At 40.1% G+C, this 14,773-nt stretch overlaps 1 long non-coding RNA gene across 1 annotated transcript in view; it reads left to right on the plus strand.

Moving 5' to 3' along the window:
• The first annotated feature begins 3,830 nt into the window (after positions 1-3,830).
• Positions 3,831-14,773, plus strand: part of LOC121359071 — a 58,210-nt gene continuing 47,267 nt past the window's right edge. Inside the window, exons 1-2 of the long non-coding RNA XR_005955988.1 lie at positions 3,831-3,968; positions 7,329-7,433. This is a non-coding gene — a long non-coding RNA (uncharacterized LOC121359071). The remainder of the gene's footprint in view (positions 3,969-7,328; positions 7,434-14,773) is intronic.

Here is a 14,773-nt window from a genome sequence, read left to right on the forward strand (position 1 = left end):
TTTGGCCAAGAATCCAAGAATTTGGCCAAGATACCAAGAATCCCATTTTATACTGTCTGCAGGATGGAATGAGAAATCCATAACAATTGTCTGAACCAATAAATGATGTACAGTGGCTCTGAGGACACACAGAGAATTCAAGGACTATTTCTCCCAGGAATTTGGTAGCACTCATTCCAGTGCTTACTTGTTGACTGTTCTAAGCTGCCATCATCCATTAGCAGCTTTATATTCAAGTGACACTTTTGGAGCACAGGTGACATTGGGGCATCTTTTGGAAGTAAAGGAACAGATATAAATCTCATGATCCTGACTGGGTTTAGATGCCCTGCAACCTCTTCCCTCGCCAGCACAGGGATTTAGTGGCCTGTGTGTTGAAGGCCAGCCCTGATGTGGTGTAACTGTGTATCCTGGGACCAGGATGCTGTGAAAAGAGCTGCTTGGGAAACCAAGAGCAGCCTTGTCAAGGGCCTTCCTTTCCACAGCTCGACTTTAACTGCATTAAAGTTCAGGCACTCACCCCTGGTCGTTGCCTGAGCTATGCTGTACGTCAGTGCCTGGTCACCTGGTACAAGCAGGAACAAAAAAACCCTGTTTGTGATGGCACTCTTCACAAGGATCTCACTCCAGTCCTTTAAACTCTTGCCAGAAGCACAAGGCAGAAGTCTGGCAATGAAATTTGTGGCAGCTGAAGCCTTGGTTTTGCTGGAAAGGAGCCTGTATTTTAAATATCCATGCTAGGGAGTTGTATCAAAGCCAATGTTATTATAGCCAGTTTTGTCTGGAAAAGGAGAGAAAGACAGATATGAACACAAGAAGCACGAGCCATGAGCTAAGAAAGAAGATCCATAATGAGTTCAAATTAGATTAAATTAAGGAAAGCAAAGTAATGCTTTTAAGAGAGAAAAAGAATCCTACCTATGCTTGTACAAAGATAGGTTTTTAATTACCTATTACCATGAGGAAAAGACATCCTGCAGTCTCTGCATTTACTGTTTTGAAAACATTAGTGGAAAGTAGAAGGCAAATCTAATGACAGGATTTATTATGGGAGGAAGAACTAGTGAAACAGGAAGCACCATTATACTCCAACATACATCCATTAATAGTCTGTCTAAGAAGAGGGACTGTAACTTAAAAAAAAAAAAAAAAAGAAAAATGGAAAAAAAGATGATCTTTTTCTTGCATTAGCCCTGGTGTGGTGGCAAACAACTTACATACATTTTGTCAATGGCCTGGATATGCTTTTCAGCTGTTTCAATCCCTTTGAAGCTGGCTGTGGTAGCTGTGAGTGGCATTTTGTGTTGAGTTTCCAGCCTTTGGGCTCTTTCTCTCCAGACCATTTGACAGCAATTCTTACAGTACACTTAAGGCAATTCTTACTAGACTGAGTTATGATTAGTACTAATTTTGGGAAAAGTAAATCAAACATATAGCTGGGAAATGGTTGCAACTGTCTGTGGCATGTCAGCTACATAAATAAATTTTCAATTTTTCTTTTCTTTCACTAGCAAAACACCACCAGGATACAAACTCATCCTATTTCATGGCAAAATTTCCAAGCCCTTCTAGATAGCCAAAATTTCTCAGAAATTCTCCTGAACCAAGTAGGAAATGAGCTTGCAAAACCAGCAAACATTGGAGTTGCAGCATCTGCAAAGTTTCTTCACCATTTGAGTCTAATATTTAAAACAAGAAGCATCAGGGCTAGGCATTTTCCTGTGTGCAAGCTACTGGCTGGCTTGTTCCCACTTGTTAGAAAACTCAGCAGAAATACAATGCCTCTCTTGCCAGAGATGTATCTTACAAGAAACAGTATCACACATGACTGGAAAGCAAGATTAGCAGATAAAGCCAAAGCTGGGATGGGGATTTCCTCTCATATTATCTCTCGAGTTCATTGACAGCATTTGGGCTCTCCAAATGCTGGGTGTTACCTACACAGACTTTTATGCCCTATATGGGCCCTCCCATGCAGAACAGACAAGGAAGGTGCTTGAGTTACCAGGGATACAGAATACAATTGCAAAACCAATCCTTTATGTTGTATGAAATTTTCTGGTTTTATTGCAAGGCAAGTACATTAAACTAATGTACTTAGACACTTTATTAATATTTTAAGTAAATACAGACTAATAATAGTTGTTCCTTTTTTGACTAGATCTTTCTCATTCACCCAGATCAGGAGTCTGATCTCACATTTTTAAAAGAGAGTAAGTTCTTTCTTTCAAAATTTAAATTAATCCTGATTTATACAAGAACAGCAGAGGCAAGACCTAAGCCTCACATTTCCAGATGGAGACTTTTTTATTAAAGTTGTCATTTTATATTTCTCATTCCCTGTCTGTAAATTTACTTGCAGTAGTTGCAATATCAGTCCTTAAAAATAATAATTTCACAGCATTGGGAAAGCTTCCAATAGTGAGCTACCAAGAAAAAGGAAAGCATGTTCCATTTTCTAATGTGCCACCTGTAAGCCCTCCATTAAGCATTTCAGATTTTTTCATCATATGTCGTGCACCAATGCACAGCAATCCTAAAGAGAATTCCAGCAGCAGAAAATGGGTATTTCTGACAGTAGAAAACCAGGTAAATTTAAAAATAATTCAGGGAAAATATTCTGTGAAGACATTCCTCTGGTATGTGTGATACATGGCAGGTCACAGGTGGATCCTTTTTTATTTATCACCCAGTGAGGTGCCTGCCTACATGTCCCAGAGTTATAATCAGCTTGTAGCAGTAATCAAAAAACAGAGATACTTGTGAAATGGAAAGTAAAAAAGATCTTTGTTTTTGGCTTTGCCAAAGCAAATTTTCATGGCACATTAATATAATTTGTACTTTGTTGGGACACTGAATGTATACTCAGGAGTACATCTCCTTCCTTTGTGGATGCCATCACTTAGCAAGATGCTAAAAATGTCTTGAGAGAAGATCTAGCATCACTACTGCACTATTTTTTCCTCTCTGTGTATGCATGTGTGAAAACTTTGGCAGCTGCCTTGGAAAATCCACTGTACATTTTTCCTCCAAATTATCTTCCCCCTCCCCCCACTTTCCCCTCATTTTTTAGAACCATGGGTTTCAGACAAAATTAGCTCCACATAGGGCAATTGCCTGTGTGGGTTCAGGTGAAATAATACTGAGAAAGCAGTTTTTTTCTGCTTATTTCTACTGTTACTGGAAGTGCCAAATTCCACTTCCTCTGTTACTCTTAGCTCAGCAAATGGCCCCAGGCATTTTCAGACATTGAGGGGGTCACTAAATTTGACTTTGTGAATTAGAACAGTCCAAACTGGAAAGCATGCAAATCAATGGCAAAGACTGAGGGGATGGACCCTCGAAGATTTAAACCTCATATTCAGATGTCAAAACCAGGTGTTACTGGATATATATATATAAAAAATCCACTGTGAACAAATGGTTTACATGGGAATTCAGTCCTTGTTCTGAGAGATGTTATTAGACCATGGAAGAGATACAGGTTTAGGTCCAAAATAATTATACCACAGTTTTAGAAAAATCAAAGTGGAAGCAATCTAATAGAAAACCTTTTTAAAAGCAATAAAAATATATTCCAAAAATTCAGTGAAAACTATTACAAGTCTAAAATCTCTGTTTTTTGAAAAAAAAAGGGGGGGGGGCGTTGGGGTAAATAGGACAGATCTGAACTGTGAGAAGAACAGAAAAGGTATCTAAAAATAGCCAGCCACTATTAGCAGTTGCCAAACATGCCTTGGAACTGTAATATGATTCTGCCTGGCCTGGAAAAGAATCCTTCCTGCAAATCACAGTCCCTAGGTGCCAAGGTAATAATGAGAATTGTTAGAAATTGTACAAAAATAAAAAATCAGATGATACCATGGGCACACTGAGCAGGTGCAGAATTAATGGCACTCGGAGGCCTCCATCTCAGGATACTCTCTCCAGACCAGAGAACACTCTGAAACCTGTACCCAGTGAACCAGGTATTCACCACCTTTTATCCATTTCCAGGCAGACTTTGTTGAATCAGTAAAGCAGGGAATACTTGGGAATTCAGCAGCTTGAGGGGCTTGCATGGGCTCTTGAAGAGATTTGGAAGCCATTAAAGAGATGGGGGTGGGGAAAAATATTAAGGTCTCTGTTCTTTGTGTCACTGTGATCCTGGCGTTGCAGGGAACTTGACACAGCAATTAGGAATTTGCTCAGGGGCAGTTTCTCTGACGGCAGATTTGCTCAGCCTCAAGCAAACAAACAAACTTGCTATTCTCTCAATAGTGAGATATGTTTTAGTTACTGCCTGTAATGAAATTCATTGTAACTTGTGGGTCTGGGTGGGATCCACCCAAGGGCACTGAGGGAGTTGGTGGAAGTGCTCACTGAGCCACTTTCCATCATTTGTCAGCAGTCCTGGCTTACCAGGGAGGTCCCAGTTGACTGGAGGTGAGCAAATGTGATGCCCATCTGTGCCCCAGGGTGAAAGGAGGATCCAGGGAACTGCAGTCCTGTCAATCTGAGCTCCACACCAGGGAAGATCCAAGAGCAGCTCATCCTGAGTGCCACCATGCAGCATGTCCAGGACAGCCAGGGCATCAGGCCCAGCCAGCACAGGTTGCTGTTTGCAACTTCCTTTACATAGAATGGGAGGTGCTGATCTCTTCCCCCTGGTCTCTGCTGATAGGATGCATGGAAATGACTTAAATCATCAGGGGAAGTGAATATTAGGAATAGTTCTTCAATGAGAGGGTGGTCAGTCACAGGAACAAGTGTCCCAGGGAAGAGGTCATGGCCCCAAACTTGGTGTTTGTGAAACATTTGGACAACACTTTTATGCATATGGTTAACTTTTAGGTTGCCCTGTGTGGAGTCAGTAGTTGGATTCAATGATCCCTGTGGGTCTCTTCTTACTCTGTATATTTTGTGATTTGATTCTATGGTTCAATGGTTCTATTTCAACATAGCTGGGGGAAGGAGCTGAGATCAGGGTGCTGCAGTGGTAGACACAAAGTAAGGGAACAACCTGTAGTCTGAAATGTTACAGCATGGCAGGCTTTGGGCAGAGCTAGAGGTGAAGATCCCAGTTCAGCCATGAACGATGAGCTGTCTACAGGGTGTTTGGTGGTGAGGGTGCTATTATAACCAGTGTGGGCTACTGCGGGATTCAGTTGCCTAAAAATGGGCTCCTGGTGCTGTGTGAGATGTCTCGTTGTCTCTGGAACATCCATGCAGTGTGTGTATGACACAGGACCCTCAGGAGACAGTTAATCTTCTGGAACAGCAGCAGGACACCAGGCAAGACAAGGTACTTCCAGTGCAAACACAAGACCAGTGTCTATGAACCCTCTTCATGTCTCCAGGGTAACCTGCCCCTGCAGTGGATGGATCTAGAGGATGACTGAATGTATGTCAACATGTTCATTCCCAACTGCATTGACTAGAGATGTGATCCATTTGCTTGGACAAGGACATACATCATTATTTGATCACCCTCAAATATTTATCTTGTGCCAGTTGAGATGGCCAGGGTGTCTTGCCTACACAAGCTTATTTCTCTGTCATTTTAGATGGGCACATGTCCCCCAGAAGTCCTCTGCCCTATCTCCTAGCCTTTGCAAACCTTGGATTTCCTAGAGCATCTCAAATGGCAGTGCATGCCCAGTTGTGAGCCAGTAAAGAGAGCCCCTAGCCTAAGGTCATCCTGCCTGGTCTCTAGGAGGATCTTTACCCTGCAGCAGGACACAAATTCCCTGTGAGTTGTCTGTGATAGCTGCCCTTGAGAGTCTCAGATAGCCAGAACATCTATGATTTAGGAAGCTGAACTGACCCTTCAACCTCCTTTATGTATAGTGATGCCACAGACAGCTGCTTCATCATAGACAACTACACTGTTCACGCCTAAATTTAGGTGCCTGAATCACATTTTATAAATGGATTCTAATTCCTCACTAATGCATGTCACCCTCTTTAGTTAGAGTGCCTCACTGTTCCATCTCAGTTTCAGAAGCCACACAGCTCCAGTGTTACATAAACCACGCTGAGCTCCAATTTATCTCATTAGTCTGGCAGTCTGCATGGAACTGTATGAAGGCACACAGGGAGTACAAGAAGGAGTTTGGAATAGAGTCTCAGAGCCAGTCTGTGAGTGTGTGACTGTAAAACTATCTGCAATCAAAGAAACTGAGGAAATATTTCTTCTTGCTAAAAAAAGGCAGCCTTTTCCTCATATTGTCCCACACAGTTCATGAAACAAACGAATGGGAAGAGCTTTGGATTACTAACTTGCAGTGCAATAATATGTTGAGATGTGAGTTGTTGCATAAGATTCTTTGAACTTTTAGAAAGCGTTTTGAAGGTACTTATTATTCAGGCGTGACAGAAGGATTTATCTAACCTGGCATGCTATGCTTCCTTCCCTGATGATGCCCAAGGATCTGTTGGACAGTCACACATTGAACCTCCCAGCTGCTCTCATTAGTGGGCAGCCTGTGACAGCCAAATGTCAGCTTAAAGCTGTAGGTGGTGCCTTTGGGAAGCCCTTTTTCTGCTACTGGAGGGATTTGTATCTCCCACAGATGGGAAGGGCTCTTGTTGAGACACGAAGAACTTGCCTGCCATGGATTGAGGAGAAAGTTGCCACACAACTTTCTGCACTTCAAGAAGTGCTAGCTTTCATAGCAACTCACTCCAACTATCAGGAACATCAATTGGCAAAGAAATGATTAAATATTTATCACCATCACCTCAACACCCCATGGTTAGGTGTAGCTACACCTGGGACTGCTCAAGTACACAGGAACACTCCAGCTTGGGCCCTGTGCTATGGGAGGCGTGTGGGCCCTCCTAATATAGCAAGAGATTTCTTTGAGCTTCCTCTCAAAGCAGAAGAATGAAGTTAGTCAATCTAATTAGCTTTAGCAGTGGCCAGGAGGACTTGTTCCAATAAAATATCTGCTTGGATCTGCTCTCCTACCTTGGTGCCGCCCTCCAGAGCTGGGTGACCAACACAGGCGCAGTCCCTGGCAGCAGTCTGGCACTCCCAGAAGCTGGTCTGACTACAAGGAATGGCTTTGATGGTGGGCATCTGGTACCATTCTCCTCACCTGCAGACAGTGTGGAGTGCAGCAGGAACTGTCTACGACCCAAAGCTGTGAGATGAGTTCTGCAGTGCTGAGATAAGGGCGCCTGTGAAGTCTTTATGGCAGCCTTGTGTTGATGGAGGGAGCAGAGGAAAGCCTTGTTGGGTGACAGAATCTGGCCCTTTCTGTTGACTTGTCCAAGTATAATATGTAATGCTTCCCTACTGAATGGATAGCATATTTATTCTCACTTTAACCTGTCCCTTTCAGTGTTCTGAAGTATTCCTCAGAGACAGGAGACCACAAACATACACTGCCAAGATGTGTGAACTTCTTCATAGAAATCCAGAATTTGTCCTAACTGGAATATCTGTGGTGAGTTCTGGAAAAGGCAGAATGATTTTGTCCCTGTTGCTGTAGGTGTCTGCTATAAAAGTCTAAAGTAAAGTAAATTTATTGAAATTCTGTTCTTAAACATAAAAGACTTTTGGCTCAGTGAGCCTCAGAACTTTCTGACATTTCTTCATTAATTATTTCTATTTATTGTTTTAAGACTCCAGCTGATATTAGGCCCCTTTTTATTATAAAATCATAAAGAAAATGTCTCTTCTCTGAAAAGCTTACAGCTCAAATAGGTGAAGAAGACAAGTATTGCATATTTTCTCTGCGTTTTCTCTAAATATATGATCTGTTGCAAAGTTAGAATGACTCAGTAGATGGGGCTGGAATTATTTGCAGTTAAACTAAAAGCCCAGTCAGACTCTATAAACTCAGTCAGCAATATATTTGTGGGGAACTCTGTTTTTAGAGGGATCTCACAAGAGATATTTGTAACTACTTGCTCTGTTGTGGAGATGATTCTGTCGCAGAATACTGCTGGACTTGTTTTGAACACAGATTTTGGAAGATTTTTATCAGTGCTTGGGCTCTGAGTTATCTGAATAATATGATGAAAGGACAACCTGCAGCTGTCCTGTTAATACTTGCATAACAGCTCCTTCAGCCACCGTGCTGAATAGCATACAAAATAAAATTATTTATGTGAAAGTGTAATTCTGAAAATTTCATGTTCAATTGACATAATCATAACTTTAAAAATTTCCTTGTGGAATAAATTTCATAAAAATAGTTTTTATTTCTAAATAAAATTTATAAATAAAAAAAATTATATACATTTATAAATTTCATTTATAAATAATATAATATTATTTATAAAAATATTTAAACAGAGCTATCCAGGAACTGAATTTCCCAGTGCATACAGTTTGCAAATTTTTGGAATTGCAGTTTAGTATAAAACATGGTGCATGCACTGAAAAAATGTTTCAGTTCCTTGCTTTTGAACAGGAAAAAAAAAAAAAAATCTGTAAATTCCATTGTATCTGTGCTGAGATAATTTATCCATTTCTCAAATTTTTCATAATGCTTACAATTCCTCCCTACCTTCTGTGTTTCTCAGCTGTTTTGTGGTGGAGCCTTACAGGAGAAGAGCAAATAGTCCTCATACTGTAGTCATCAGACTTACAGTTATTATCCTTCCTGAGGTTTTTACGTTTTTACACAGATTTATTGTTGGCTTGCCTTTTTTTTTTTTTTTTTTTCTTTTCTCTCCTAGCAAACTGCTCGTTGTCATGCAAATGTAGGAGTAATGAGGTTAATATGTGGGTCAGATTCAACGCTGAAGAGGAAAGCCTTATGCATTTCCTGACAGTGTAAATTCCCAGGACCTTTAGACAGCTGGCTGGAGCATGGCAGCAGCCAACCACAAAGAGAAATGGGGACAGGAATAAAGAGAGCAGTGACAAGGTCTGGTCAGTGCTGTCTCCCCTGGGAACAGTTTTGGGCTCCTTGTGCTCAAATGCTGCAATTTTTGCCTAATGGCAGGGAACTGGGGTACAGCTTGAAGGCACAGGGGTTAGGCTGAGTCTCCTAGGCTGAGGAGACCAAAAAATTGAGGCAAAAGAAGTACATGATGCCTGTCTGCATGAGGGTTTTGTAATGCACAAAGCCTGATGTATGAGAAGACAGGACTACATTTTCTCTGTGCCATTTTCCTATAAGACTTGAAGAAACTCACCCCAGGTAACTTGCTAAAAAGAATCACACATCAAACAGACAAGACACAACTGGATTTGTCCCTCTGTGTATTTCCTTTTACGCCGAAGTAGAACAAATCATGGAGATAAGCTTTGGCAACAATGCAGGACCTGTATTTCAGACTCCAAAAATTTCAGCACAAATTATTTAGGTCAATATTTCAAGCCTTGTCTTCTCAATTGTGCTCCTGATTTGTAAGATAGATAGACAGATAGACAGATAGACAGATAGAAGAAGATAGTACTACTGGTAGTAAACATTTAAAAAGTATTTAATTTTTTTAAAGAGGTTATTTATTAAGTTTTTGTCAATATAGCTTGTTTGCCCTACTGTTACAATGAAGCTTGTTTTTTCCTTCATTGAGCTTTATAAAGAAAAGTATTTCTCTACTCTCTGCATTATGCTAGAAATCAATTTCCAACTTTTTCTTCCAAGTTTCATGAAAGCTTAGGCATGTTAATACTGTTGCCAGATGGTGTTTCTGCAGGTACTCGTTACAACTCCCATTTAAATGACAGTGTACTCAGACTTTAAATCAATAAATCTTTTAATTGGGCTGTACCTGTTTTTAAAACCCATGTTGAGTTTCATAACATAGCAAAGCCACTGAAATTCTCCTTTTAACTCATTCAGCCCAAATTTTGGAAATGCTCCTCTAAGAATATGTGCAGGGACCATCATGACTAAAGACAGACTGAAGCAAGTGAGCAAATGTTTTCCCAGAGCTGGGCCTGTTCTCTCCTAATAAAATCCCTTTTAGAGGTCTTTCTATGACTGCATCCCACAAGCTCCCAGAGCATGTTGCAATGTAAATTATAACATGACTAATTATGAGCAACTTGCCTTTAAATTTTATGTTTGCTTTTAAATGGATGTTTGCCAAAGTTGGTAACAGTTTTAAAATGGGTATATGAAAACCAGGAATCTTCCAAATAGGCATGCTCATATGTGCATTGAGATAAACACAGAGCAGTTATTAAAATGTGAGGTTTTGTCAATTAGGGTTCTAAAACACATGTTTCAGTTACTACTGAAATAAAAAAACAACAAAACAATGGTGTGCCATAAATAGGACATTTGGATAAACTTTTCGTATCCAGGATTACTTGATTTAGCCTCTGATTTCCAACATCTCTTTAGATTATTAGCAAAGATATTCAATACTAATTATTTTGAGGTTTAGCAGCCATGCAAAACATATCTGTGAATCTTGATAATTTCATGGCTCCTAGCCTTGAACTTCTGACCAGTTCATAACCACAAGATATTTTATTGACACTTGGTGGTTTATTAAGTTTAAAGCGTGTGCAGATTTGGGACAATCTTTTGATTTTCCTCTTGGTTTCCTTCAATTGTATTGTTGTACAGTTTGCATTGTTTTACCCTGCAGTGGGTGATTTTTTTTTTTTTTTTCATGCTGGTGACCTGGATTAAAACCAACCTCAGAGAACTCTCTATGAAGCTGACATTGAGTCCTTCTGGCAAAAATGACAATGGTACCTACAAGGGCACAATGACCTTGGTGTCAATGACAGCATTCACCAAAGACAGGAGGCAAGATAAAATAATAAGTTATATGGCTTTTTGCCAGCTGGAAATGTAAGCTTTTGTAGGACTACCTCCATTTGTATGAATGTGTAACTAAACACAGCAAAACAATTCCCCTCCTGGGTCTCAGCTAGAGCAGAGACAGTATGTGAGCAGGGTGCTCAGTGCAAAAAATGGCAGTAGGAGGTAAAAGTAGGGAAGTTCCTGAGCATTTCAGAACCCCCTCCTTTAGCAAGTACTTCTCAAAGTAGAGAGAAGCGTTGCCTTGTGTGGGTCACCTCCTGGTAAAGAATTGAGGAGCAGATCCTCCTGTTCGCGCTCAAGCCCAGCGACGTTTCTAGTTTCTGGTGATCATATAGAAGCTGCAGACACAAGCTTGTAAATTCTATTTCTCAAAGGAAGTCCTTGAACATGGAAGGGTTCTCACAACAGAAGCATTCTTGTGAACAAGAAGTCACATCCTTGTTCTCAGTATGGCTGGTGATGAAAGAAGCTATTTAGGACTTCCTCTGCAGTTGGAAGTGTTATGGAATATGGATTCAAATTCTGCTTTCCATCTGACCTTGGGAACTGTGCTTAGGAAACTCTTTAGCATCACTGCCTTTAAAATCATCAGAGATGGATATGACAGAGGTTGAATCCAGGTCAAGAGTCCTAAGAGCTGAGGGGGCTCCAAGGTCCTCTGTGGAGAACAATGTAAACTGAACTCTGAAGGGAAAAGTAGTTGTAGGGAAAAAACCTTTTTCTGGGTGAAGAGGTCTATGGTGCTCAAATACAAGCATGATCACATATGAAGAAACTGCAGCTAGAGAGAGAAATAACCAGAAATATGAAATGTAATAATTATACTGTATCATAACTGTGATGTTCAATACAGTATCGTAACTCCTTGGAGAAAATCATGTGTCTTCAGCCTGATTACAAAATTAAAAGAGAAAATATTTTAATTCGGCATTCTTACTGATTAAGACTGTATTTTCCTCTTAAACACAGCAAAACCAGAGGGGAAGTATAAATAGATGTCATGGAGCTGTGATTGTTTCGAATTCATTGGACTGGCTAGCTGTCAGCAAGATAAATGAATCATCCATACATAACTCATATTGTCATATTTATGTGAGTGGGATTGAGAAAAGAAAAGAAGTCAATAAAAATTAAATTGGAAAGGAAAATATTGCTGCAGTAATGTTTTCCAAATGCATGTGGCAAGTGAAAATGAGAAGTGGTAAAAAGTGAAGTGTGAAATATTTTAGTTTTTTTTACTATTGTTTATATGTTTTAATACTTTATAATTTATATGCCAAGCATTAGCTCAGCATACAGGCTCATGAATTTTATCTGTTTCTTATTTAGACATGAGATGAGATGAGCGATATGGGTACAAAATTAGTAGATTTTCCAAATAACATTTACTAGCACTAGTAGCAAAGGAGAAACAAGTTCAAATTGAAGCAAGACACAGTCAGGAATTCATTTAGACATCTACACCAGGCATTCTGGGAGAAAAATAATCCCATCTCCTCAAAAGAATACATTATATTTAGCAAGTGGAAACGTGAACCAGAGATGATCAAAGTATCAGACTGAGGGATGTTGGAAAGAGAAGTGATGAACCAACCTGATCAGAAGGAAATAAAGTTCCCATGCTTGAGCAACAGGAAATATCCCAACTTCCCTTTCCCTCCAGTGACATGAAAGAAAGACAGACAAGCCTTGTGCATTGCCACAATGGATGTATTGTGTGTGTCAGATCTCTTGGACCAGTTTTCCTCTTTTTATTCTTAGCAATTTTGTTCTAACACCAAAGTAGAATCCTAGTTTGAAAGGCTTGAGATGTTACAGCCACAAAAGAAATGTTAATCAGATATTAGAAAATAATATCTCCTGTACTGCACATTTCTGGGTGGATATTTGTGTTGAAGACTCAGGAACTAAGATGTCTGAAGTGTGGGGTGTGGTGTTCCACAGACATGAAAAATGCTGAACACGTTCCAAGAGTCCATCACTCCATGTGAGTACTCCTAACCCCTATAGCCCAGTAGCCACCTAATCCATGGTGCTGAGGCCAGAGGAAGCAGCAGGGAAGGGGCTACATTATGTTACAGTCCATCACACATGAGCTCTGGAAGAGAGGGTGTTGAAAGTCTGTACACAAACCCCACCAGTCAATGAAAGAACTTTAAACCATCCTGAGAGCAACATCCCTTTGTGTGGATGAATCAGACTATGCCAGAATTTCGTGGGGGTGGGAGGGGAGGGTAACATCTAGTGGGTATCCTTCCAAATCATCACTGTAATGTTGAATTATGTTGTTTGAAAATAATATATCATTATATAAAGAGTACTGCCTGTTCTAAAAATAAGAAGGCTGACTCTGATCCCATTCATAGCTCAATGAATCAGGGACAGTCCCAGCAAGATTCACAGAATTTCTTTAGTGCAGAACAGTCAGTGACAGACTGCATCCTGGGGGCTGAGCATGTGACCCATAGCTGAGTCTTATTCTGTAATTGTAAAAGGCTTTTTGCAATCCATTTAAGTCTATTAGTGCTCCCAGAAAATTGTGCACTCATTCATTTTTCTCAAAACAAATATCCTGGACTTAATGGAGTGTAGTGTCCTTTCACTACCAGTACCGAAGAACTCAAATTATGCATTATTAAGCTATTAAACTGAACTGAACAAGAAGAAATGGCACTTACTGGCAAGACCACTGCTCTAAAATGCTTGGTGATAAGCTATGGAAACATTAGCAAGCTGTTATAAAAGTGCCGTCTCCTACCAGCTGCTATAATTTTGTTTCCCCCAACAGTTAGAACATATTTATGAGCACACCTTATGCACACACATATCTGCACAGAGGAAGGCACATGCAGGGGTTTACCTGTGCTGTCACACACTGAGCTGGCAGGGGATGGATTTCAGCAAGCCAGCTCACTCCTGAGCATGCTGCAAGCTGGTTCCTGCAGCTTTTCTCTCATAAAGACAGTGTTCCCTCTAAGTAGTCTCTAAAATGCCCCCTGACATCAGAGAGCTTCACAGACCTCAGGATGTAAAGCAAAAAACCATCAAGAGCCCCCCGATAGTTAGTGGCATATTTTGATTACAAATCTTTCATCACCTGAGCTTCTTTGTATTTATTGTTCTATTTGCTATGCAGGGAATATGGAAAGGGGAAAAATCAGACATTGTAACAGGTATTACATTCTTGCTAGGTGATATGATCCATAAACTTGAGATTTTTAAATAAAAAGCAGATGGCAAAAGTACAAGAGGCTTCAGGGGTGTGCAAGTACCACAAATGATCATTTAATGCTTCATCTGTTTGAAAAATCTAGCAAAACTAAGATATTTTTGACTTCAATGCTAACCTATTCAGTCACTTGGTCTACGATCTTACTTAGGGTGACCCACAGTCAACCCCCATGATCTTTTCTTCACACTAGACTTATGGCAAAGCACTGCCTTCATTGCTTTGTCTGCAGTGCTGACACCCATTATCACATATTTAATTTATTTTATCACTCTTTCTATTTTTATTCCCTGACATCAATTTTATAGGTGACAAACATTCCCTTGAGTTATGACTGAGTTGCCTCCTTACTCTTTCCCTAGCACTTGCATTAAAACCACGTATTTGGATCTGCTTGCTCAAAATTGCTACAGTATGGAGTGAGAAGAGCAAATAAAATTGTTAATTAATTTTGCAGAGCTGATGGTGGAGCTAAGCCAGAGCTACTACCCCTCTCTACTTTTAGCAGAAGTTTTATCATCAGTGAGCCCAAGAACAAAATACATTCTCTTGAAAGTGTATAATAAAATAAAAGTTTACACCATACTATATAAAGTTGTAAGGAGTTCACAATGACTGGGCTGATTCCATCAATAGGTAGTTAGAGATTTATGACTGCAAATAATGTTTTTCCACTCAGGGATGAGCTCAGCACCCATTTTATGACACAATGATATGGGCCATTACAACCCAGTACAATGAACTAAGGTAGAATCCGTTCACCTGCTGGATTGATGGAAAAGCACAGAACCCTTTCATGCATCACCATGCAAGGAAT

Source organism: Pyrgilauda ruficollis, unplaced genomic scaffold, assembly GCF_017590135.1.
Source record: "Pyrgilauda ruficollis isolate IOZ18807 unplaced genomic scaffold, ASM1759013v1 scaffold41, whole genome shotgun sequence".
Taxonomy (NCBI): Eukaryota; Metazoa; Chordata; class Aves; order Passeriformes; family Passeridae; genus Pyrgilauda; species Pyrgilauda ruficollis.